The 23,763-nt window shown below is 37.3% G+C and overlaps 1 pseudogene; it reads right to left on the bottom strand.

Annotated features, from left to right (window-relative positions):
- Positions 1 to 1,275: 1,275 nt before the first annotated feature.
- LOC149233036 (DNA (cytosine-5)-methyltransferase 1A pseudogene) lies at positions 1,276 to 21,213 on the bottom strand (annotated as a pseudogene).
- Between the last annotated feature and the right edge of the window lie 2,550 nt (positions 21,214 to 23,763).

Raw genomic sequence — 23,763 nt, 5'->3', positions numbered from 1 at the left:
TTTTGTTTTTTATACATTTAAAGAAATCTGTAAAGGAAAAAATGAATCGGTCTCCCAAATTCAGCGCGTTGTTTGAACTGCCATTTTCAATAATAGAAAAAATCCTCTGAGGGCTTGACATATGGAGCGCTGGCCCTTTTGAATCGGGACTGAGGATAGAAGTAGGCGCATTGACTGTTTTTCTGCTGTGACAGATGTCTTTAAAACGCGATGATACAGTTGAGCTTGGGGGCAAAAACAATTCACGTATTAAAAATACGATCTAACAATAAATGGGAAAATTCTGTTTTGAGTTAAGTATTTATTTAGCCAAATCATGACGTTGAATACCTCTTCAGCGTTTTCTTCCTCAAGAGAATCCGGATGATGAGCACTACCATGTCACTGCAATGCTATTAATGGTCTCGGTCCAGATTTCCTGCCTTAAATATTGCAACCACTGCCACGTTCATGTATCTGTAATTCATATGCAAACGGTTGATCTTCCCTTTGGCGATATTGAATTTGCATATTTGAAGATAACGCAACTGTGAAGGAAATGGATTTAGAGGTGACAAGAGCTGCAGATAACCTTTTGGCGCCTCTCTGTAAACACTATCGAGAATCCTTTGCTCACCAGTTTGAAGCTTTCTGTAAATGAGAAAGCACGAAAGAAGAAAAGCTAGTAAGGGCCAGCCTCCTCTTTCACAATGCATAAGTATAATGTTCTGATGGTTTCTCATTGACAGCCACTTATCACTTGCACGAAGAAAATGATGGATCAGAGACAACGGAAGAAGAGGGCAATTCTCATACTGTCTGGGGTAATCCATAACTGTAACATCATATTCACACACAATTTCCGCAAATTCACTTCTCTTCTCTCCCTCTCTGAAATTAAATGCGCAGAATCGGGATACTGTTCATGCAACTCAGTGACAATTTCTCACAAATAAATGTGATATATCTCATCTGGTAGAACCTCAGTTGAGAAACATGAATCGAATACATAAACTCTATCAACAAATTTAAGAAGGCCATCAGGACACCTCCTGTGGAAGAATCTGCTAAGTAGAGACATTCTGAGACTGTTTGAAGATATCTCCCCTTTGGCCCACTGAACCTCTCTCAAGAAGAAGGATAAAATTTGATTTGTTTTGACTCGCCCACGAGATTGAATAAAGCTCCTTTCAAAACGAATGACACAGCTACAATTTCGCACATCAATGTCTGTCCTGACCATTGCAGTTTAGATCAAAAAAATTGGAGGATCGTTTTGCATTTCCGCACTCAACTTTAATCCACTGCTTCCTTTAGTTTTCTGCCTAGAGCCAATGCCAAAGGTGGAGGCACTGCATTCCCAATTTGACGATACATGCTTTGTATATTACCGCAAAACTTGTATGTGTCTGGAAAACCTTGGAAGCGTGCACATTCTCGAACAGTGACAATACGGTCTTGCTCAGGATGAAAGCACATGCCTACTTTGCCCATAGGTTGTGGATCTATAATAGACGTAGGGAAGTTCCCTTCCCAGTCTAGTCTTCCAAACAGACCTCTCCACTGATTATGCCAATCGGCAGTGTAGGGCAAGCACCAAGGAACGAGATCAACTATTTGCCCAGTAGACAATTTAACCTTTTCCTCTGGAAGATCTCGCCAATCAGCACCTGGGCGCTTAGGGATTCGTTGGCAACGTTTGAAATTCAATTCATTCAATTCCTTGGATATATGGTCATAAAGGACAACTTCCGCATCACGAACTTGTTTCTGAAACCAAGAGACTGAACCATTCCCATATGTTGTTTCCAACTGAACTGCACCATTACCAACAGGTGGCAAGTCACCAATTGTATCTCTCACTGTTATAGGACGAAAAGGCGCACCCAGTGCAGCATCTCTCACAGTAGCATACTGTAAACCTCCAGGCAAGGATATTTTTAGCTGTGAACTAGCAAAAACATGCATAGGTTCTGGCCATTCTGGAAGAAATTCCTCAGGCGAAGCTGCCCAAATAAATACCCTTTTACGTGATTGTGAAACCCCATAGTTTCCAGCTTGAAGAACCCCAAATCGCACCTGGTACCCCATTTCCAAGAGTGATGCCAGCATGAGACGAAATGTCTGACCTTTGTTGAAGGATAAAAAATTTCTGACATTCTCCAATAAAAGGAATCTTGGCCGAAAATAATCAGCATATGAGAGAAATGTCAATATCATCTCACATCTTACTTTGCTCCAAGCTCTTTGGTTAAATCTATTCATTCCAGAAAAAACCTGACAAGGTGGTCCACCATTAATGAAATCTACTTGTCCTGGTAAGGGAAGCTTAGACTTTTGCTCATCGGTAAGTTCTAAAGATAGCTCAACCGCCTCTTGCATTGAGATGCAGTCATCAATATCTCCTCCCTTTTCCATAATTGACCTTATTATAACGTTGCAATTCTGACAGAAAACCTCGGCCTCTGGGTGATTGAGCTTGAATGCTTCTGCTGCCGCTTGATCATACTCAATGGCCCACTAGAAGCATTTTCATTACAGACCATGACTGGATATATGGGATGGGGTAGCTGGTTGTCAAATTGAACTGATGCTACTTAAAGAATAAGCTTCTGTTGATGTAAGCCTTGCAATATCTGGATCTTGATCCCTCTTGCACATGCAAAGGCTAGTTCCTGTGGAACGGAGTCTATAATAGAAAGTCCTATGAAAGGCAAACACACTGTGATCTTCTCACTTAAATCCATCCTCCAGCTGAGTATTTCACAAGTAAGCCACGGTAGAGAACTTCTGTGCCATGATAGTTGAAACCATATGAAGAAATCGCTGCCAGTTGAAGAGCTGAAGAACAAATTACATAATCTGAAAAGCAACATTAATGATTTCTTCTTCAAAACCCGGTTTTGAAGAAGAATCAATCTCTAACATGAGACGGAGTCTAACACAACCCAATTTACCAAAGTTCATGTTGCCCGTGTATTGTAGTCCTATAACTCTTCTACAAAATTGTATCCTCTGTCAACTTTTCCTCAACATTTGGTGCCAAATCCTTTACAGAAAGTAGGGCCTATTCATCTTCCTGATTTGGCATGGAAGGCTCATAGATTTTCAGATTCTCTACATTCATCATTAAGTAAATGTGTATGTATGATAATAGAATAAGACTATAAGCATTATCTCCCACATTTTCTAGTATTTCAAAGGGACCATATCACATAGCCTTGATTTTCTTACTAGGACCTTGTAACCTCTCCTTGTTCAACTATAACAATACTCTGTTTCCCACCTTGAAGGATTTTTTTGATTTGTGTTGATCATGTTTGGCCTTATATTTTTCTTTTGATTTCTATAGTGTTTCCTATACCTATATATTGATTTTCCTAATCTTCTCAACAATTCTTTCTTCCCTCAAGGCATCCTCTATAAGATCCTCCCTTAATCCTCCTTGTTTTCCATATGCAATATCCAAAGGTAAAGGTGGTAAATATCCTAAACAATTTTTAAATGGGGGATTACCAGTTGAAATTTGGACTTACAAAAGTGATGCATATATACAAGATTTTTGTCTGGAGTCTTCGAATTTTTTCAATTGTAACCCCCCAAAATTTTCACCAAAGGCTTGTTGACTACTTTCATTTACCCATTTGTCTGTGGATGGAATGTTACCTATTCAACTTTATTCCCATCTTCTCCCAAAATTTAATCTAAAATTCACTGAGAAATCATGTTTCCATGTTTGAAATGATGCTCATTGGTGTCCCAAAGTGCACCCAAACCTATCCACTAGACAAGTTCATTGCTTCTTGCCCACTGATGGTATCTTTACAGGGCATTAGAACACACATCTTTTTGAACTTGTCAACTACCACGAACAAGTAGTCATGTCCCTTCCTAGTTGTTAGTAAACCTCCCACAAAGTCCATGGAAATGTTTTTCCAAGGACAAAAGGATACAGTAAAGGGATGAAATATACCATATTTCATGTTACTAGGTTTGTTACTACAACAAATCATGCATCCTCTTATGAACCTAGCTACTTGTTCTTGCATCTTGTGCCAATACACATACCCTATAAGTTGGCCACGATCTTCCCTGCACCAATGTTCCCTGCAACATTGGAGGTGCGAACCTCTCTAATCAATTGCAATCGCTCACCTTTAGGACAACATAACATATCCATCTTGTAGAGTAACCCCTCCTAGAAATGGTAGTCAACTGCATTGTCACCATCACACACATGACTCTAGCTCTGCAACTGTTGAAACACCTCGTTAAAGTCATCATCCTACGAATATGTCTCTCTATATGCATCATGAGCGAATGGCTCCATGTGCATCATAGTTCCCTAAGTTGTGATATTTTGTTTGGGTGGCCATGGAAACATGTCAGCCAACTTGTTTGTGTTTCCCTTCTTATACTTGATCATTAAATGAAATTGTTGTAGAAACCCTGTCCGCTTGTAATGCTTGTTGTGTTATAGCTTACTCTGGGCTTGAAGGTACTATAATGGTTGGTGATCTATGTGGATTATCTCCTTTCCCATCAGATATTGTTTCCACTTCTTCACAACTTTCACCAAGGCATAAATCTCATTGTTATAGATAGAGTAGTTGAGAATCTCTCTGTCAAATAGTTCAAAATGGTAGCATATAAGCTTTCCTCCATGCATCAAGACCGCTCCCTTAACATATCCACTCGCATTTGTTTCACTTTGAAGGGATGCTACATGTTCAGTAATACCAAACCGATGCTTGACTAATATTTTTCTTTAACTCCTCAATGCTCTTTTTTAACCCTTTCCACACTAGAAACTCTAACAACTCATTGTTATGGTGTGGAGTGGTGTTGATACTATTGAAAATGAGGCCATGAATTCCCTCAGGTATTGGGATGCCCCAAAGAAACTCCTAACCTCAAAAAAAATAGTATGTATTGGCTAGTTCATGATGGCCTCCATCTTGGCAGTTTATATCTTCAACTCTCCTCCACCTATCACATACCCTAGATACACCAAATACTATTGTGCAAACTCGCACCTCTTGATATTTTCTAGTAGTTGGTGATTCTTTAATGTCTCTAACACCTGCACCAAATGTGAGATGTGCTCCTCCCAAGTAGAAAATAACATGTGAGCCTATATCAGGGCGCGACATCTCATTCATTAACCTCATAAGCATAGTTGTTGCATTGCATAGCCCAAATGGCATGATTAACCACTCATACACACCTTGCTTAGTTTTAAAGGTGGTGTTCCAGGTATCTTCTTCTCTAACTTGAACTTGGTGATATCAAAACTTTAATTCCATCTTGGTGAAGTATTTGGCTTGTTGCAATTGATCCAACAGATCATCTATCTTGGGCAGGGGGTACATATTCTTAAACATAATTTTGTTTAACCCCCTATAATCGATGCACATTCTCTAAGTCCCATCCTTCTTTGAAACAATCAGTAAGAGAATTTTGAGGTGAAAAATGGGCGCCTTAAGGAAAACAATAAAATAATAGTGAACCTAATAAAATAAGAGTTATGAATTTTTAAAGAAAAAGAAAAACTACTATTTTTTATTGTATTTTTGGCTTATCTCCTTATAGGTTTACTCAAATGCCAAGTGTTCACACCTAGTAGATGCAAAATTAAATTCCACATCCAAGGCATACCACTCTACATACATTTGAGTAGACCCACCATGAAAAAACTGAAAATACATGAAAAAAGTGCTTTGAAAATATTTTTTGATTTTCATTTATCACACACATTAGGGGAATTTTGAGGTCAAAAATGGGTCTCAAAAAAAAAGGTACTAACAAAATTAACTTTAAAAAAACCAATAGGATTCAAGATGGTGATGACACCCACAAGGGAAAATATTTTGGAGGGAAAAGAAGAAAACTATTTTTATTGTATTTCTAGCTTATCTCCTTGTAGGTTCACTCAAATTTCAAGAGTAGACACCCACTAGATGTGAAATTAAATTCCACATCCAACGATCGCCCATTTTGCATACTTCTGAGTAGATTTGCATCGAAAAAAATACATGAAAACATGTGTTCAACACACTTTTTTCATGTATTTTCAAAAAAAAATGTGGGTCTACTCAGAAATATGCAGAGTGGGTACTCGTTGGGTGTGGAATTTAATTCTACATCCAATGGTTGTCTACTCTTGAAATTTTGAATGAAACTACAAGGAGATAAGTCGAAAATACAATAAAAAAAATAGTTTCCTTTATTTTTCTTTAAAAAATCATAAGTTTTATTTTATTATTTTAACTAATACTTTATTATTTCCCTTAGAAGGCCCATTTTAGACCTCAAAATTCCCCTGATGCTTTGTTTAATACCTTTGGCAATTTGTTAATTGTTGAAGCTTTGTCACAAAGGAATTTTTGACTTTTGACTTTGATTGGCTTCATACATTTCTTTCTCCATGGTTTGGACTTTAATGTCGAAAAGCTTCCTCGAATCAAATTGGTCAATGGATGTCCCTTTTTTAGTTTTTGTAATTATTATATCCTTGTGTTCTAATTTTCTTTTGTAAGCAAGATTTGGCCATGATTCTTTAAACAAATGATTTATGTGTCCTTTTTTAACAAGATCTTGTCAAAAATGTTTTTCACATATTGATTCTCTTGTGATTCTCAATCACAATGTCGTGTACAATTTGTGATCAATTATTAACTGGCAAGTCATAAACTATTTTCTATAATTTTCATATTTCTTTTTTGAAATCATTTGTCTTCTCTATAATTTTCATATTTCTTTTCAAATCATTTGTCTCATTACCCTATTCTTTCAATTTACATTGTAAGGTATACACCTCATATTGAAAGTTTTAACAAATCCTTAGTGTTTAAAAAATATATTCAACTTTTCGCATGCCAAATTAAATATTTCAATGTTCACAAACGAGTTCCTGCAATGCCAAAGGGTGAATTTCTTTTCAAAAGTTGATTCTTTTAATAATTTCTAACAACAGCAACAATTATATTAGATATCAAATTATGCCACATAACACAACGTTTGTTCCCATAATAAAAATAGAAAGTTAAGTGAAATGGTTTTCATTATGGCTATTGATATTTTTTTATTTTGCTTTTTTAATTCATCTATTTCATTAGTAAGAGTGTTATTTCCAATTATAATTGAAATATTTTACAAGATTCATTTATCAATTTTTCTTACCATTTTTTTATATTAATTATTAGTGAAATGATTTTCATTATGGCTATTGATATTTTTTTATTTTGCTTTTTTAATTCATCTATTTCATTAATAAGAGTGTTATTTCCAATTATAATTGAAATATTTTACAAGATTCATTTATCAATTTTTCTTACCATTTTTTTATATTAATTATTACAATAATTATACATTAAATAATTGATTCTCTTCCTACTTACCACCATAGCAATGTCATAATCATTAAAATTCCTAATACTATTTAGTGAATACCTAAAAATGTGAACCTCTCACTAAAATTTAATATAACCTTTTTAATTGAAGCTAAAATATAAAAATGAAATCACTTGATATCCTTCAATTATATATATTTTCAAAACATTCAAAGGCCTTCCTTGAATTAAGAAATAGAAATAGAAATGAAATGAAGTGATTTAAAAATCCTCAGCTATATATATTATCAAAATCCTCTACAGTTTTCCTTAAGTAATTTAGAAAGAAATTCCTCTTTTATTTCGTTCGATAATCTTCTCGTGAAATCATTGCTCTCCTTTTTATATTTGATGTAACTTATAACTTCAATGAGGGCTTATCTTTGGTGTGACTTATAACTTCAATGGGGCCTCAAACTGCCCCCTCAAACTTTTAACATATGGGATTCATAACTATACTCACACACAAAGTGTAGAGTTTAAGAATACACAACGCTATATATACAAATATATATCCCACGTTGTACACTTCACTCTAATAAATAGTAAATATGCAAATTTCTCTAATCTCCTAATCAGTGAAAATTAGAACCTCCAACGTAAATAGTTTTTTGTGTGGATAAGTTACAAATATAACTTTTTTATCACTAAAATAATTTTTTACTTCTTATGAGGTAGTTTATTATTTTCACAGAGGTTTTATTGGGAGACCAATACCATACCACGTGGGTTCATATTGGGGGACATATATTGAGTAAAAAATGACATAATATACTAGGGGATATATAGGGGGTGAAGGATTTTTATATTGGCAGGTATAAAAAATGGAGCTCAAAGTTAATGAAAAAATATAAAGGGGTATAAAAATTGTTAATGAAAAAATGGATACGTACAACATCTAGTGAAACTAGGGATACTTTAAATTGGGAAGGTGTATTGAGTTTGTATTGGTAGGGGTTAAATAATGTGATTTTTAGAGGTATTTTCCAATATGTAGTCAAATTAAGAGTATTGTTTAATATGCCATGAACGCTCTTCATATATTAGAGGTTCATTGAGTGAAGCCCCCATGGTTATTTCTTTGAATATATGTAATGTGTTTGTTAAGAAGTAACAATAAATTTTCTATATTGAAAATTCTCAAATATATTATTGTTTATGGTTTTAATTAGAACTTCTCATTAATTTATTTTTTATTTTTTAACTTTTTATAATAAAGTAGATTTTGATGGTATATTAAAGATAGTATTATCTAGTAAATTATGCTAATCGGTTTAATATAATTAGTGAAATATAATAAAACACGAAAGTTGTTTGTGATTTTAATTTTAAAAAAACATTAACATAAATTCATTTCCAACTGCAACCTTAGTTGCATTTAATATATAGTAACAAATTGGTTTTCACTTTTTTTCCCAATTATCTACAAATGAAAAACATTTTTATCTTTTTCTTTACAAAAAAAATATTTAGGCATAAGCCATAAAATAATTTGATCATTTAAATTACCCCTCGAAGAGATTGAGTTTTGAATCTTATTGCATAATATATTTAATTAATTGTTACCCAATTAAGTTATTCCAAAAATCTGTAGGGGTGGCAGGTTGGTAGAGGTGGGCGAGGTGTGTTCTTCTTAGTCTTGAAGGGAAAATTGAAATGTAATACTCATGGAGCCTAGGCACGGCCTCTAATAAACATTCTAAAATGTATGCTCTTTTTCAATGAATTACTTTGGCACTATCCTTATGGATCAAATCTCTAATTATAATAGGTGACTCTAACAACTCAACTTGTCATCTTGTTTTGGGAACCTTCCCTTTGGACTTCACTCTCCATCAACTATATATATGAATCACGAGTTCACTCTCCTTTATTTGTCATATTCAAGCTAAACTTGTCTTAAGAAGCCTAAATAGGGCAGCAAATAAGTTGGAAAATCAAGCTCTAACACTACCTCCTAGAACTTTGAGGGTCAATGGAACCTTGCAAGAAGCAATGCTATGATAGAAAATTGATGATGAATAATCTTATCCAAAGGCACTAAGCATGTCGATACATGGCATTCAAATGTTGCAACAGGCACGTGAGAATGTAGTTAAGGTGAACCACCAAAGCCATAAAAGTGCGTGTTATCTAGCCACAGTTGCATCATGGGAATCAAAGGAGAGTTTCATTCAATCATTTGGAGGAAAGGCATGGCTTTTCAATAGATTTCTTCCGTGTGAAAAAAGGGGTGAAAAACATGAACGAAGTGCTCTTTAAGGCAAACCCTGCATGTGATTTTATTACTGGAAACGTTTGATCCTTAGTTAAAGCATGGATCACAAATCATGGGGAGGTTTTTTATTATTACTAGCATTCCTTTGGTGCTCTATAAAAATCAACAGTCAATGATCTAAGTACAAAACAAAAACAGGGGCAGGGGATATATGTGCCTTTGTTATGGAAGTGTTGAAAATAGCAATAAGAAATGTTAAAAATAGAATCCAAAAATTCCAATTTAATTTGTCCTTGAATTAAAATTGTAATTCTTTTCTCATAGTAACTTGTAATATTTAACTAAGTTAAGTTGACTTAGTTAACTTAGGAATTTCGAGTTAGAAGTCTTTTTGAATTCATAATTATGTTCTCCTATTTAACTTAGGAATTTCGAGTTGGAAGTCTTTTGAATTCATAAATATGTTCTCCCTAAGTTTTAGGGGTCCAGGATGAGTTTAATTGTGAGTTGTAATTAGATAACTCAGTTTACTGACTTATGTTCAGTTAAATTAGTTCCAAACTATTTGTGGAACTAATAGAAAGTTAACAGTCGGTTGGTGCACTAGTGCATCCACAAGTGTCACTCTGGTTAATTGAAGATTCCCTCATCAGAAACTCATGCATGTTCATTATGAGAAAGACCCAGCTGAGACTAGAGTGCAGGGACAGTGTACTATCAATGGTATTATTTTCCTAGAGTGTAAATATCATGCATGCATCAAATATTGATCCTATGTTTGGATTGCGCAGTTTTGGAAGCATGAATTCCCTTTAAATAAGGTATATTTATCCTAGGAATTACGCAAGAGATCGGGAGCTTAGAGAGCTGCAGAATTGGCTAATTGTTGGCCAAGAGCTAGCTTCTGAGCTAAGAGAGTTGAGCATACTTGTGCGAAATTGTTCTAGTGAGAACAAGATTTGTATCTTCACTCATATTTCTAATATATGCAATATAGATAGCGAGGTTTTCAGCAGTGGATTTCCCTAGATACATCTTGTGTTATGTGCCATTGATTTATCTTCTTCTTGTTCATATTGTTTTCATCAATCTATTGGCTTCCGTTGGTTGAAAGAAAAAGTAGATTCTTGTCTTTTGCTTTAGTACATTGCATGAGCTTGTGAATCTACAGGATTTTCTACATAGTATCAAAGTTAGATTTGTAGTAATTATTCTACATGGTATCAGAACCAAATATTTTTTTTTGGGGCCGCGAGTTTGCAGAGCATATCTGAAATTTTTTGTGCAAAATTTTCATAAACAACTAGCCGATCTGGATTCCTTGCAAAAAAAATACACAAATTCAAAAATAAAAAATCAATCGAATCGGAGTTTTGATGAGTGAGATATTAATAATTTCAAATCAACTCTTTTTCCATAAAATTTCATGATGGCGGGACAGATGAAACAGATTAGTGTGCTAGCCAAGAACCTATATGCACTTGAGATACAAGATGCATGCAAAGCCTTGAGGAGAAAGTCAAAGGTTAGAGACTTGGTGGTTAAGAGGGAGAGTAAATTACCTCTCAACATGCAGCCTCAAACGAAGCCTCAGAAGCAGCTTCAGGAAGTTTTGGAGCAACCACAACTAGAGAAGCTGAGAGGAGACCGAGTGGAGGCATCCATTCATACAAAGACCTCTAGAAGGGGAAATTTCGAGCCAGGTGGGCAGAGGGATCACATGCAGCCATACCTCCAGGTGTGAGGTGGGGCGATGTGAAGTGATAGTCCCAAGTGGGCTAAAATTGGGCAAGGTCCATTGAGAGGTTTTATCTCATGGAGCATACCTTGCTACGGGAGCCCAAAGTACATAGTAGTGAGAGGAATCAGTGGGATAGATGCAGTCAGAGATCAGAGTGATAGAGGCCAGAGCAGTCATATACTGAAGAGCGTAGAGAAGGGTTGACAATAATGCAGAAAGGCAGAGTCAATAAAAGCACAGAGTTTTCAGTCGACAAAAGCAATAAAAGTCAGAGACTTTGATGACAGATGCATCATACTAATTCAAGTTGGATGTTTCTTTTGTTTCTAGAGTTGTTGTAGCAACAACACTAGAGAGAAGTGTTGCATGCAGAACATTCCAAAGGTTCAGGATCGGGATTGAGTTGAATTATTTTCTTATTAAAAGGGAATGTTGAAAATAGCAACAAGAAATGTTAAAAATATAATCCAAAAATTCCAATTTAATTTGTCCCTAAATTAAAATTGTAATTATTTTCTCATAGCAACTTGTAATAGTTAACTAAGTTAAGTTGACTTAGTTAACTTAGGAATTTCGAGTTGGAAGTATTTTTGAATTCATGTATATGTTCTCCCTAAGTTTTAGGGGTCAAAAATGAGTTTAATTGTGAGTTGTAATTAGATAACTCAATTTACTAAGTTATGTTTAGTTAAATTAGTTCCACACTGTTTGTGGAACTAATAGAGAGTTAATAGTCAATTGGTGCACTAGTGCATCCACAAGTGTTATTCTTGTTAACTGAAGATTCCCTCATCAAACACTTACGCATGTCAATTCTGAGAAAGACCCAGTTGAGACTAGAGTGTAGGCACAGTGTACTATCAGTGGTATTATTTACTAGAGTGTAAATATCATGCATGCATCAAAGATTGATCCTATGTTTTGATTGTGCAGTTTGGAAGCATGAATTCCCTTTAAATATGGGCTATTCATCCTAGGAATTACGCAAGAGATCAGGAGCTTGGAGAGTTGTAGAATTGGCTAAGTGTTGGCCAAGAGTTAGCTTGTGAGCTGAGAGAGTTGAGCATACTTTTGCGGAATTGTTCTAGTGACAACAAACTTTGTATCTTCACTCATATTTTTGATATATGTAATACAGATATCGGGGTTTTGAGCAATGGCTTTCCCCAGATACATCTTGTGTTATGTGCCATTGATTTATCTTCTTCTTGTTCATATTGTTTTCATCAATCTATTGGCTTCTGCTAGTTGAAAGTAGAAGTAGATTATTGTCTTTTGCTTTAGTACATTACATGAGCTTGTGAATCTAAAAGATTTTCTACAGGAAGGTTCGTGGATGGTTCTGCCTATGGATAGGGACGATTGGGAAATCGAAAATGCTAGGAAGAATAGAATGCTCTACTTCATGGTCAATAGTTACCAAACTTTGCATTTCACGGTGATGGACAAAACGCGAGGAGAAAACATAACTGAGAAGGATGTTGATGATGATGTTAGGATGGAAATAGTAGTGTTTGGTCAAAAAATGGACCGCCTCTAGATTCAGGTGGAAATACTAAACAATATCCTCTCTTTACAACATCAATAAATGTAAAATATGAATGTAGACATGTGACGCCTCCAGTCTCAAGTGCAAGAGCTTAAAGCATTGCGTAAGGAAATATACAAGGAAGTGAGCACAAAGTATCTTCAGCAAATTCAGCCCACTTTGCACCAATTGGACTACCTGACCTCAACCTAGTAGCTTCTATTAGAAATTTGATCATTTTATATGACTAGGAGTTATTTCTAGTTTAGTTTTGAGGTCATCCTATTGTTGTTGTATTCATGGAATTTTCTATATATTGTATCCATATGACTTCTTTTAGAGTCTAGTAATAGGATCGAGGCATAGTTAGTCTGGCCAAACTAGTATAGTTTTAAAATTCTCTATTATATTTTGTCTTGGGAAACTATTGATGTATCTCGTTTGTGCTTAAGCACCTTTTTTGCTAATATATTATACTTTGTTATTTTTTTTTTCAAGTGTAAGTTGCTCCAAAAATATCATGCTATTTCAATATTTAATGTGTAAATTCTCATTTTTACTACATTATATTTAATTTATTTTAGTTTCAAATTACATTTGTCAATTAGATATTTTGTCTGAATTTAATTAAAATTTATTTAAGTTAATTTTATATTATATTACTAAGTTTGTTTATATAAACCAATGTAGATCCATCTTAACTTCGTATCTATCAAGCGATAAGGTTGGATCGAATTTCTTTAGTTGCAAACTTGTCCTCGAATTCAATCTTTGAACCTCTTTTTTGAGTGAAAAACTTGAGAAAAGGTTTGCATCTCGAGAGAATTGATCCCTCTTGATGCTTGATAGATCTGAAGTTAAGATGGATCTACACTGGTTATATATATATATATATATATATTACAGATACAAATTTATAATTTTGAAAGATGGATAAATGTAAATAGTTTACATTGTGATCAATCTTACTCTCTCTTCTTCTATTTTCTCATAGTCACACTTCTACTTTTGTCATCTTTTGAAACATTTTCCTATGAAACCCTCTGACAATGGAGGACAACAATAATTATACAAAAATAAAGCCTAATTTTTTAGACGTACCGACCACTCTCAAAAACCTTTAAATGAAGAAGTTAAGACACTTTCATAAAAGAACTCTCATGCTGGAGGACAACAATAGATAGAGACATTTTTGGTCTCGGAATGTTTTTTTTAATAGGTATTTTGGGTCTGAGAAAGATCTTTTAGACAAAAGATAATTAATTATACAAAAATAAATTTTCAAACATAAGGACTATACAATACATGAATCAAAATCATTGAAATGGGATTCCCTATTTATTTATTTTTTTAAGTTTTTCCTATAAAATGCTCATACAAAAATAAAACCTAAATTTTCAGACATCAAGACCATACACACCAGCTTTAAAGAAAGTATTTTTGGTCAAAAAATATTCTTTTATTTATACAAACCATTTGCAAAAGTTTTAAAATATAATTTGAAAAGAAAAATAAAAATAAATAGAAAATAACTCTTATTTTTAAATTAAGAAATTATAAAAAAATAAAAAATTATTAAAAATTCTTGATTTATTTTTAAACCTTACCTACAGGGCATTCTGCTAGAGAACAATAATAATTATATAAAAGTTAAACCTAATAATTATATAAAAGTTAAACCTATTTTTTCAGACATAAAGATTATAAATACATAAATTAAAATTAGTTAACAGATTCCTTAATTTTTTTGAAAACACTGTGATACAAAAATAAAGTCTAATTTGGGGTTCTAGACGGAAAAGCACAAAAAATATAGATAAGTAAATCAAAATCATTGAAATGAGATTCTCTATTTATTTTGTTATCTTTGCCTATAAGACACTCTGGTACAAAAATAAATCCTAATTTGGTGTTTTACAGGGGAAGGCTTACCTTTACCAATAATAGCTACCTATGAGATTCACAACTCAAAGTCCTAATTTTTGAATCACTTTGTGAATCTTTTGTTTCTATATATAGCTCTCACACAAAGGATTCAAGTTTGGCACAACAAATTGATGATTGGTTATTTTTGTGTGGAAAATTCATTAGAATTTCATGCCTTTAAACAAGCTACATTAGAGAATAAAATCATGGGTTGTGAAAACCATGAGTCAAAATGTTTACATTATTTTAATTAAATAATTTTATTTTTTATTTTATAGGTTACATTAAAGAAAAATACTATGGGGAAAAACCATGGGTTGTGAAAACAGTGTCAAAATGTTTCATAAGGGTAAATTGACTATTTTATTTTAATTAAATAATTTTATTGATTTATTCTATTTTATTTTTATATTATTATTTTATTTTGATGTAGTTATACCAAGTCAAAATGTTTTATTATTAATTATAATTATTAGCTTTTTAACTTAATTTTATTTTATTTTGTTTATTAAATTTTATTTTATTTTGTTTTTATGTAATTTCACTGAGTCATAATGTTAAAAATTACATCATCTCTCTCATACTAGGCCGGAGAGTTTTTAAATTTTATTTTATTTTTATTTTTATGTAATTTGGCACAGTCAAAATGTTTAACCGAACATGACAAGACATTACAACATCTATTCCATACTTGGTTGGAGAGTTCCTCTAGAGGGGTGTAGAGTATGTACACCTCTAAACTTTAATAATCAAATTCTTGAGTATAAATCCCTTATCCTACAAACAAGGGAATCTCATACACCAATTTGGTGTCTTAGTCATGACCTTCAAATCAAATTATTATTATTATTATTATTAAAGAACTTTGTAGTATTATAATGGACATTTTTTCTGGTTAATTTTAATTAAAATTTGGCAAAAGATTTTTAAAAACTTAAATTTAAGTTGTTTAATCTGAAAATTTTGAGTGTCTCGAGAGTTTTTCAAGATGTTGAATCTATTTATGCATTCAAAAATATATTTTAAATAATAAAAAATTACATTATTTATTAAACTTTAAAGTATTTTATTTAATAATTATAATAAATTTAAAAATATATAATTAATTATTAAATTATATAAAAGAAATTTTTATTTTAATATTTTTAATTTTAATAAAAATATATTTATTTATTTATTTTTATTTTAAAAATAATATAAATAAGTTTTGAAGGTTATTTAAACAAATACAAATAAATTATGTCTGCTCAGTTGTAATTAAGTTCCAAGTTTTTCATTTAAGAGAATGTACCAATTAACAATGAAATGAATGAGATAGTTAATTAAGTTCCAAGTTTTTCATTTAAGAGAATGTACCAATTAACAATGAAATGAATGAGATAGTTAAATAATTTTTAGATTAAAATTATAATGATAAAAAATAAAAACATTTTGGTTTAAGATTTTTTATTTTTTAAAGTAGATTAGATTTAATGAAAATTTCATCACTTGTGATTAAAAAATAAAACAAATTAAATTTATGACGATGACGATAATAAATTTAATTTAAAATTTTTGAAGTGGTTATTTAAATTTAAGTTGAAAATTTTCACCATTTTGACAATTATACATTACAAAATTTTAAAGTATTAATATATTCTATTCATCAATATTTACAATTATATGTTTTATTTTGGTAATATTATGTTTGGTTAAATATAATATTATTTTTTTCACTTTTCATTATAAATTAATATCTTATCTATAAATATCATAATAAATAAATAAAATAGGATAGTTAAGCCTACTTACATAATGTTTAATTTTTATTATGCGTATTAATTAGTATAATAATTTATTATTATATTATCCTTGATGGGTGAGTTTCGAGAATGATCATTGGATAAGGGGTATTACTCCCCCACACACTATGGTCATAATGATAGAGAGGGATAGCAGGTGGATATTGGAAAGAGGCCCGACAAACATTCTCAATGTGAATCTTGCTACATTTGTCAAGGCAGTGGGAACAGCGACAAGGTTGGCGAGACAAGGAATGAGCATATGAGTTGCAGGGATAATTGCACTTCTTGTGGAGAGTCTCCTCAGAACCGGTTCTGAGTTCTCTAAGGGAGGGGAGACTTTGCCCATTACAATAATGGATATTGAAACCTATAGAGTACCAAAAATCCGCAGAGTGTCCATCATTTGGGACCCTGGAGTGAATCATTTGTGGAGACAGTAGGAACTAGAAGGTTCTCGGGCAGTCATCCTCCCTTCAAGGCTTGGTTGGTGGTGGCAAAGTGGGGCTAGAGTAGTATGATGAGGTGTGCGACTGTCACAGTTGGTGTTGGCTTGGTGGGGTCTGACCCAGGTTCAGCGTTAGTTAGCCAAACAAATCCCTACATTACTGGCCCGTTTAGCTTCAGCACGCAGAGCGCGGACCAAAGTCTCACCCAACGCAGTATGGGGGGATGTTGGGACCAAGTTTCCACACCCTAAGATGGTAGTGATGTCGGTTTATTCCTTCTATTCCTGCTTCCGCGCAGGTCACTTAGTTCTAGGGCTTGCTAGACTAGCCCTTTATTCTGCTCTTCAGTACCTTCGCGAAAAGGTACGATTGACCTTCGCACAACCCTAACCTGCGGCTCAGATACTTTCGTGCTGCTAGGGCAGCGTACCGTGCAAATTCCCAAACTAGTTTAAGTGTCTTACTTATCTTATTAAACAATCATAGTTAGCACCGCGTAAACAGATGTTCTTACTTGCGTTCACTTAACCAACGTAATTACATACATTCGCGCATCATATAAGCATTATAAATGAAATTCATACATAACATGTCAAGATGCATTAACAGGAAACAAAGACACAGAATTCGTAGAATGCTTCTCTTTATTGATATCTTCAGATGATTACAGACTCTATCCGCCCTGCGCACATAGCTGCAGGGGTCCGCGCACTCAGCTGCAAAGCCTCTACCTACACTAGACCCGAAACTTAGACTTCTTACTTCAAAGCTATGACTATCTCACCCTGAACTACTTAGAGCTTACTTAGCTCTTTTTTATACAAGCTGGACCATGGGTAGATATTTTACAGCCGACTTTACTTTACAAAATAAGGGCAGACAACCCTTTATGACTCATGACACCTTCGCGCTCCGCGACCACAAAATGCAGAGACTTTACTACTTTACTACAAAATTTGACCCAAAACATGGGTTTTTAGTCCCAAAACTATCCTTGGGGGATCCCGTTCCCAACAGGCCCCCAACACAAACATCATGACTCACCCTCGAGTCACTCGGCAGGCGCGAAGATCTTAATGCAAAGACCTTTCAGTTGGACTCGTATGACCACAACCTCAGTAGTGCACTGTGTGGCTGCCTACTTCACGTCTTCAACCATCTGCTCGGTCACTACTCCTGAATTGTCGCCCTGAAGCTTTTACTGAGTTGCTTGCAGATTCGCAAGCTTTCCTTCAATAGATCCTATTACCATGTAAGCCTCATCCAGCCAAGGCTTCAGTCGTGCCTTCAACACTGCTTCCTTGTGCAGCACTACATCCACCTAGTCTTTCAGCTGCTTCGCCTCCTGCGGCTTTGCTAGTCTTTGTGTCAGCGCGACGGTTTGCGTTGTGCCCTTAACCTCATCATAGCGTTGTTGTAGCTCGTGCACTTCTGTCTCTAGTCGCTATACATTAGGGTCCTCCTGCAAGCTTTTCAGGACCTCGAACGAGTGCTCAAAAAGTTACATGCAGTCTGCTACTGCACTATCCACCGCCGCTACTGTTTCGATGACAGCAGTCGCCCGCTGCTCCTTCACTTCTGGAAAAGTTGAAGGTTGGGCCTTCAACTGTAACTCTGTGATCTGTAGGTTCAGCTCCAACTAAACCCTCGCCATTTATGTACAAGCGACGCACACCCCCATGGCCAACTTGTGGACGCGCACCTCGACTGGTTCTTCCTCAGGAATGGCCAACTCCAGGACCATTCGACAAGCCTCCTCGACGACCTGCATAATACACTTGTTCTGATTGGTCGCCTCGGTCACAGTGGCAATGGCAGAGTCTCGCTGTAGTGCCATTTGCTCATTGTTAATCCACTACTCACTAATCACCTGGAGGATGCGGTGCTCACGGGCCCTCAGCTTTGCAATCACTCCATCCTACAAGAGGTGGAGTGCTTCACTAGGGAGCGTTGTCAGATTCAACCCTACTCCCTTGAGGGTGCTGACAGTGGGCCTATCAGGTTCATTCTTCGTGGTCAATGCTCCATCAGGCAACACTATTGAGTTGGAGACCTTCACGTGCAGCATCTCAGCAGCTTCTGAAGTGCCGATATCAAGGCTGGTAGACACCGTGCCAGCCTGTGATTGCGCGGGTCTGCAGCTCTTGCAACCCTGTATGGATAGCCCCCATGATTATTTGTTGTTGTTGCTCAAACTATTGTAGGGCCTCCATGGTGACATCCCGCACCGTGTCACCGATGTCTTGTAGATCACCTTCTGTGAGGGTGATTGGGTCCAATGATGTCTTGGTAGCCTTTGATTTCTTCCTAGACCCTCCATTCTCTTGCTCTCTTAAACGCTTGATGCGGGCGGACGTCGCCCATGGGTCCATGCCGTGTTGTTCTGTCTGCGCGTCCGTCTCCTCCTCTGTCTCAGGTGAAGGCGACCTCGTGCCTTTGTCAGAGCCTCACTCTGTTCCACCCGTTTTCTTCTCTGTCTACTGAGCGGCATCGCGCTTTGCCTGGGCCTTGTCAGCGGCCTCCTTCTTTCTCTTTTCGGCCAGCTGAGTCATCTTTAGCTTGGCCTCCTCCTTCTTTCTTTGCGTGGCAGACTTGCTCCCTCCCACCACCAAGTCTGTTGTAGCGCACCACTCTGCCAGCCATTGATCAAGTACTGCATCAATGGCGTCATCCGTTTCCAGGTAAGGCAAGTCATACCATTTCTGCGCAGGGTCCTTCCACGCCCTAATGGACACATGGTGAAAGTCTGCTTTAAACTCTACATAGCCCTGCAGGTTGGCGTACACCGTAGGTGACAATCGCAGTTTGTGATTGATGGCCATGCGGATGTTCATCTCCATCAAGATCCAGAAGATCTTGTTGTCCTTGATGCGCTGCGCGTCCTTGGTCGCCCACAGCAAAGCGTACTTCGCTGCTTCTGGTAGGTCTGGCACGACCGAAGGGAATTGACTGTCCTTTGGCAGCTCCCATGCTACCAGCACAATTGACAACAAGAGCCACGCATAGTGGAACGTCTTGTTGAGCTCCTGTGCTTCGCGGCAGTTCGCAAGGAACTCACCGCGTAGATAGTTCGCCCAATTAAACTGAACACCTTCAACGCACTGGCACCTCATCGGCGCGACACTTCCTCATCACCTTCCCTGCTAGAATCTGCGTAGCTACCTTTATAACAGGGTCACAGATGTTGGATATAGCATACCCACGCGGCTTCTTTACCAACTTGAACTTCTCTTTCATGGCCTCCGCGAGGGCCTGCTCACCACCTTTTCCGCCAAATGTCATGGCCGGATTTTCTCTTATGTAAAGCAACCGCGTGATCCTGTGGATCAACCTATCAGTGATGGGTATTGGCTCTTCCAGCCACAGACACCCATCATGCACCAAGAATAGCAGCAGCTTAATGACCAATATTGTCACCGGGGTATGGTTGTAGTGTGGCACCCAAAGCACGTTGAGCAACCCTGCCTTGTCCACTCCTCTGAGCCACCTCCGCGGCTCTAATGCGGTCATTCCAGTGGTTGTGTCAATAATGCGACGCATCAACTGCTCGGTCGCCAGGTGTGGGAACTTCTCGTGGTCGGCAAAGTCCCAGTCTTCAAGTTTCAACAGAGGAACCTTCCCCATGCGCAGTCCTTCAAAAACAATTTTATCCGGCAGCAGAGGGATTTGCAAGGGGACCTTGCTTTCATCAATGCCTTTTGGCACCTTGGTCTTGCCCTTGCGAGGAGGGACATACTCAAGCAACCGAGTGATAGGGTCAGCACCCTAGGCTTCAACCTCCTCCACATCTACTCCCACATCCTCATCATCCATCGGGATGTCTTCAATTTCTTCCTCCTCCGACTCAAAATTGATGGCTTTTCTCTTCTCCTATGCGGTAGGCTTCAGTGGGTTTCTTCTTGGCAATGCGCGCACCGGTATTTCAAGTTGCTTGCCCTTCTTATCCCTCGCGCTCTCCTTGGTTGGGGTGGGCTTTGGTCTCAGCGTTCTTGGCGATTTAGGGACTTCTGCTAATACTTCGGCCACTTCTAGAGCAGCTTCTTCTGCCTCCATCTCCATTTCCGGCACCGACTCCTCTACTTCAATATCTATAGCTTCTGTCGGCACCGACATGATGTTTTGCAAGAACTCCTGTGTCTCCTTCGGCAATGTCTCAAATACTTTAATGGCTATCAGAAGTTCGTAGTGCTCGCAATTCATGTGTAGCTAAGAGCTCAACAACTCAATTCTTAAAATGCCAAGTGTTTTTCGTTGGACAGCCACTTGTAATTTATAAGGCATTTTGAATTCAAATCAGACCGTTCCCCCGAAATTCAGTGAATTAATGTCGGATTGGCGGCATATTCTCAAGGATATGACCCATGAATTCCGTTTTAAATGTCGTCCGCCCGCTCCATTCGGCCACATTTCTACCGTCAAATCATGAACAGTGACTTTAACGGTCACTTTCTGGCCGACCTGCACAATTTCTCCCTGGGTAGCACAGCTCCCTTCGCATTGTCGCAAACCCTGTGACACTTCCTTGCTTCGCACAATCCTCCAATCGTGCAGCTCCCCAACCCGGGAAGTGTAGTTTATAGTCTCGCGCCTCCTTTCAGCTCTCTGGAGCGCTAAGACTGTGCTACCTTCATCTAGTCACATGGCCAGACCGCTGGTGTATAGCTTCAATCGACTGCCATTCACCTTTCCTAGGAAGGGATCTCCATTCAATTTGACCAACTGTACCGCTCCTCCGTCGGTAATCTCCTTAATGACTTAGGGCCCTAACCAGTGCATTCTGAATTTCTTTGAAAATTTATCAAACTTGTTGTCATACAACAAAACTAGGTCATTTACCTTAAAGGTGCGCAGCTTAATGTTTCGATCATGCCATGCTTTTTCGCGTTGCTTTTGAACCTATTGGTGAAATCTAGCAAGAAATCTCTCTTCCTCAAGCTCAGCCAGCTGCGTGAGCCTCTCTTCCAGGGCTCCGCGATCCGTCACACCCATGAGTGCTGCTATACGCAGACTAGGCACAATATATTCCATAGGCATTACCGCTTTAACACCATAGACAAGCCTAAAGGGTATTTCTCTAGTCAACTTCTTACATGTTGTCCGATAGGCCCATAGTACTGCGGGTATGCGTAGGTCCCAATCACTTCGTTGGGCGTTGCAAACCTTGGTCAGTGCATTCTCCAGCACTTTGTTGAATGTTTCCACCGTCCCGTTAGCCTGCGGGTGATAAGGCGTGCTCTTCTGGTGATATACCTGAAATTCCTCCGTCAGCGCGCTAATCGTCTCATTCAGAAAGTGCGTACCGCAATCACTCATCAAAATATTTGGACAGCTAAATCAGTCAATACATACTCAAAGGGGAACTTCGCAACAGTTGCGCCTATGCAATCCTTCACAGGTTGTGCCTCCGCTCATTGAGTCAAATACTCCGCCACGTTGATAACGTACCTCGCTCCCGTCTTTCTTTGGGACTGGATGGGTCCCACAAAATCTATCGCCCATTTCTCAAAGGGTTGTAATGTCATATGTGGATTTAGAGGCATCTCATCCCTCTGCGATGGCCTGTCAGTCCTTTGACACACATCACACACTTTGCAGTAAGCTTTTGAATCCTGATGGAGGGTTGGCCACCACAACCCTGCACATAGAATCTTTTGTGCGGTCGCTCTCCCTGCATAATGTCCTCCCGCGATGCCCCCATGGGCGTCCGCCAGGATACTGCTTCTATCAAACTCTGGCACATATCGTCACAATATCTCATCTAACCTCATTTTGTACAGATGCCCAACAATGACAAAACAATATGTTGCGCACACCACTAACTCCTCCTTCTGTTGGACGGTGTATCCTTCTGGGGCAGTTCCTGTCATTAGGCAATGTATGATATCCTCAAAATGACCATTTGCGACACGCACTGCAAATAGTTGTGCGTCAAGTAATCCTTCCTCCAAATTAGTGGGCTATTCCCCTGTTTCGATGCACAAAGATGGTCTAGTCTCGTGTTCAGTCGTCCATGCTTCACAATAACTTCAAAATCATACTCCTGGAACAATAACAACCATCTATAGATTCTCCCCCCAACACAGACTTATTGACCAGGTATTTCAGCGCGAAGTGATCTGTGTACATCTTAAAATGGCCACCCAACAAGTAGTGTCTAAACTTCTGGAGCGCATATACCATGGCTAACCCTTCGCGCTCGGTGATGGAATAGTTCTTCTCTGCCTTGGATAACCTTCTGCTTGCGAACGCTATAAGATGGTCCAAGTCTCCTCCGCCAGCCTGTCAATACGACCACCAGTGCTATACATGATGCGTCGACATGTACATGAAACTCCTCCTTCCAATCCAGCAAGACTAAAATTAGTGCAGTGACCATCTTTTCTTTCAATACATCCAAGCTCTTCTTACAGTCCTCGTTCCAGCAGAATATGACATCCTTCTTTAACAAATTCTCCATAGGCGCGGTGATCTGGGTATAGCCTTTGATAAACTTTCTGTAATATCCTATATGTAATAGGGTAGCACGCAGTTGTTTCACACTCCTCGGTGCTTCCAAGTTTAGTATCACCGCGATCTTCGCGAGATCTACCATCAATCCATGTCTACAAACCACATGACCCAGCAGGGTCCCAAAAGGAACACAAAATAGGCACTTCTTTGGATTTAGCGCGATCTGATATCTTCGACAAGTATCTAGCATCAGGCGTAAACTGGCGACATGGCGTTTCACCAACCCAAACACAGTCCAGT

This window comes from Pinus tabuliformis, chromosome J, assembly GCF_031772625.1.
Source record: "Pinus tabuliformis cultivar Carrire ecotype Pingquan chromosome J, CPIR1, whole genome shotgun sequence".
Lineage (NCBI taxonomy): Eukaryota > Viridiplantae > Streptophyta > Pinopsida > Pinales > Pinaceae > Pinus > Pinus tabuliformis.
The sequence above is the reverse complement of the archived record's forward strand: the minus strand, read 5'-3'. Positions and strand labels throughout refer to the sequence as shown.